This window comes from Polyergus mexicanus, unplaced genomic scaffold (assembly GCF_030449975.1).
Source record: "Polyergus mexicanus isolate NDT 795.1 unplaced genomic scaffold, iyPolMexi1.0 SCAF_1, whole genome shotgun sequence".
NCBI lineage: Eukaryota > Metazoa > Arthropoda > Insecta > Hymenoptera > Formicidae > Polyergus > Polyergus mexicanus.
Window position 1 is genome coordinate 11326031 of NW_027223321.1, and position 4113 is coordinate 11330143.

The window sequence follows — 4113 nt, forward strand, 5'->3', positions numbered from 1 at the left end:
GAGATAGAGAAGATAGCGCGATCCTCTATTTTAACGAGCGGCCTATGTTGACGCGCGGAAATGAAAGACGGCCGGATAATCGGCCGTGGTTTCACGAAATTGTAGCGCTCGTATAAGCTCTTAAGTATCGACGATAATGTAATTGAAAGTGCCAAGATTTTCTTCGATCGTAGCTGACAATACGACGTCCCGGAAGACTCATTTAAGATCGTTAAGTGCACGCTCGGGCTAAATTTACCCGACAAGTAAATTCCCGAGAGCAAGACTTGGAATTATACATGATAGAAACTTGCTTAGTCCAAGTATTTTGTCATCTAACAATAAGAGAAAAACAGAGAGAGAGAGAGAGAGAGAGAGAGAGAGAGAGAGAGAGAGAGATAACGGTAATGCGAAGATGTAACTTCTGTTGCTTTTATTCTAAATTTATGTATTGTTCTCTTTAATATATATATATATATAATACATTTATTATAGTATAAATTTATGGAACGTGTAATATCTTAGATTCATCGAAAAATGTAATGATCTTTGAAATTTTAAGCGCAATTCTTTGCGCGAGAATTTCCACAGTTTTTGAGTGATCGGCAAACTTCTTCCTATATATTCACTCGCAAAGACCGTCTCTCAGATTCCGCAACGTTTAATGATCAAGTGTTATCCGCATGTCAGTCCTTGAGAATTGCGATAAATACAACTTTGCCCCTCGACGAATTTACACGGATTCTATTTCGACGGGAAACTATTTTAATTGGAGACTTAGCAGAATCTGGCGGCTACTTTCTTAGCGTTGAACACGCGGCGGAGATACGCGAGTTTCGACGTTTCACGAGCGTATTTTCATCGCGGCCGCAACCATATGGCCATATTACCGAAAGTGCGAGGCTATTTCCGACCGGGATTCACTATTCTGAGAGCTCGACGTAAGCCCTCTCTGGGTTTGAGGTTTGTTGGGGGGGAGGGGGAGGGGGAGGGGGAGGGGAGGAAGGGTAGGCGTTTGGCAATGCGTGAGAAATTTCGCAAAACGAGAGACTTCTTAGATAACGATGGGCGACGCGTCCGCGTGACGTCAAATTCGGAGGTTTCATTCAAAAGTAAATCCGCTTTTCATCCATGTATATTTCGCGCTCATTTCGATATATTTATGTATCCGATAGAAGCGATTCTGCGAAAGAAATATCTTCGTTTCTACAAGTTTGCTTACAAACGACTTACGTACGTAGGTTTGTAAATAATAAGAGCGCGTTTCTTTGATATAATAGAAAATATTCAAAAATATTTCAATTTTTTAAATTGAATATAAATAAATAAATTCGACTTTTTATTTTCTTCAAATTTTTGTATTTATTTTGAGGAGCTATAAAAATATTTCAATTTCTTTAATTGAATATAAATAAACGAGTTCGATTCTTTTGATTTTCTTTGAATTTCTGCGCTTATTTTGAGGAATTGATCAAAAAATTATAATATTTTATGATGATGTTACACATTATCAAAATATTCGATGTAATAATATGAAATATATAAAACTGATTCTGCAAAAAAAAAAAAAAAAAAAAAAAAAAAAAAAAAAAACATTAGCTCGCTGTTATTACTAGAGTTAAATTATTACTAATAAAAATATAAATCTTAGAGATTTTTATACACAAAGAAATAAAGGCCAAGAATAATTAAAACAATTTTTACATGATCTTTGATTCTTATACAGTATACTATTTCTGAAGAATCGAATTGTTCTGTATTCAAAATTTTATATCTCTTTCTTCGATACGTTAAGATGTTTTTTCGCCTATACTTAAAAATATAATTTTAACTACTGTTGATATATACACTTTATTCCCGAACGCTTGTAAGCTTATTACATCTTCGAGCAGTGTTATTTTGACATCCCTCTTTCGTACATCTTCCTTGTTGACTGTGTATTTTATTCATTTAAAAACATCTCCCACCTCTCTTGAAATAAACGCGCCGCGTGGTAAGTTACATATGTCTAGACATGCGCGTCAAAATGGTTTTTCCGTAAGAATAAACCATGATCCATACATGTTTCGATCGAAAACACATCATTTACATTGACAATACGATTTATACGCAATCGCACAATTTACTGGTAAGAATCTTGTTGTAGAGAGAGAGAGAGAGAGAGAGAGAGAGAGAGAGAGAGAGAGAGAGAATCTTACGCGTTTAGCACGCACCTGCGTCATTTTGATCGTCAAAAAAATAAATTATACAATAGCGATCTCCTTATACAAGATATATTTAACGTCAGAATTTCTCTCTCTCTCTCTCTCTCTCTCTCTCTAGTCAATATGACATATGATACATTATTCTATAATTGGTTTTTGCTAATCCGATATGTTATTCATCTTCTTTAACCTTTTGCTATATAAAAGGTCAATTATGTTAATTTTCTTTAGCGCGAATTGGCCGGTAATGACCGGATTATTAATCGGACTTTGTACTCGCGTGTATCTGTAATATCAAGCTTTCATCTCGATCGATGTATTTGCGTCGCGTGAGAAATTATTCTTGCCGAAATTATGTTAGCTTCCGTTCGCGTTTCGTTCCTGCTTGTTGTGCGATACGTCGACATCACGTCGGTCTCTACGCCGATATAGTAAGTTCCCAGAGGACGATGATATTTCGAGATATCTGCCACGTATTCCTCTTCCCATTTCCCCCTCATCGTCACCATTGCCTCCGGAGATGCATTCAAAAACGGCCCCGCCCTGAGTTGGATAATCTCAGCATCGCTTGGTACGTCTTGGCGACGTCGATGCGCGGAGGTTTCATTCATCGTTTCGTATATTTTCGATTCGTACTGCCTCCCTTTCCCTCTCATCTTCTCTATCGCCCCGATTTTCTCTTCTACCCGCGGACCTCACTTGTTGCTGCACTGACGCATCATCTCCTATATATAGCCCTTGTCGAAACGCCCGATATTATTTTCGACATTCTATTTTACTGCCGTCGATCATCGGATCGAGAAGCAACCGAAGAGAGTGAGAGAGAGAGAGAGAGAGAGAAAAAAAATAGTAAGACGTAGTTATATACGCAGTGGGCCTAAAAATAGGCCGTGAGACGAGGTGAGGTGAGGTGTCGCGTGAAGGCGCGGGGTGTTATTACGGATGAGATAGAAGATAGATGGATTTGCGAACCGACCACCGGTGGTCATTCCGGAGTTAACGACTCGTGTGAGAGACGACGTTAATGTATGTTACCCGCGTGCGCGAGCTCCTATTTTTAGACGACCCGATCGGCAACTATACGGACATCGTCAAGGCCGCGCATTGCGAAATGCGATTATCGACGCTGATGTATGTATGCTGGGGTTGCTGCTGCAGTCAATTGCTGGATCATCCGCGTTCTTTGTGTGACGTCGACTTTGCACGTGTATCATTCCGGTCCGCGTCGACTTTAATCACGGGGGCGCAGGATTCGTCCGAAGCCGTTCGTGTATTTATAAACTGCATTTTTACATACACACATGCACACATATATACACTGACGCAACTTTGTTAAATCCACGCAAGCGTATGCTCGGTTCTAAATAAGGATTACTACCATCGCATCAAGTGGAAGTTGAAATTTGCCTGGCTACACGGTAAAACTAATTTTAACTTTGCCTTTTTAAATCGAATTATTATAGAAGGTATTTAAAAAAATAAAATTTGCTGGAAAATTAACTTGTAATATCTCCCCTTTTTATACGAAATTAAAATTTGTTACTAATTATTTTTTTTTTTTTTTTTATCAGTTTTTAATCGGTGATTTTTATTTGATATAATATTTGCTTAAATATTTTTATTTTTAGAAGATTTTTTAAAAAAATTTCAGTATTTACAATTAATCATTATTCCTCGCATTTACTATTAGTTATATGTGCACAAATATAGATCAACTTACTGAAGAGATGATTTTAAATCCATGTCTACAGTTTACATTTTTTATCGCGTATATTATATGTATTACGATCTTTGTCATCTTTTTATCAGCCAAACGTTCGATAAACTTGAATCTGAGAAAGATTTGGTATTATATCGTTACTAATTAATTTCAAATCTTTATCATTCTGGATGAAAGATTTGACATGATTCTACTTACCTATTTCTTTTC

General features: G+C 37.1%; 1 protein-coding gene across 7 annotated transcripts in view; it reads left to right on the forward strand.

The window, feature by feature from the left end:
* The window catches only part of Hdac4 (histone deacetylase 4), a 96271-nt gene that overhangs the window by 13512 nt on the left and 78646 nt on the right, over positions 1-4113 (forward strand). The window lies entirely within an intron of this gene.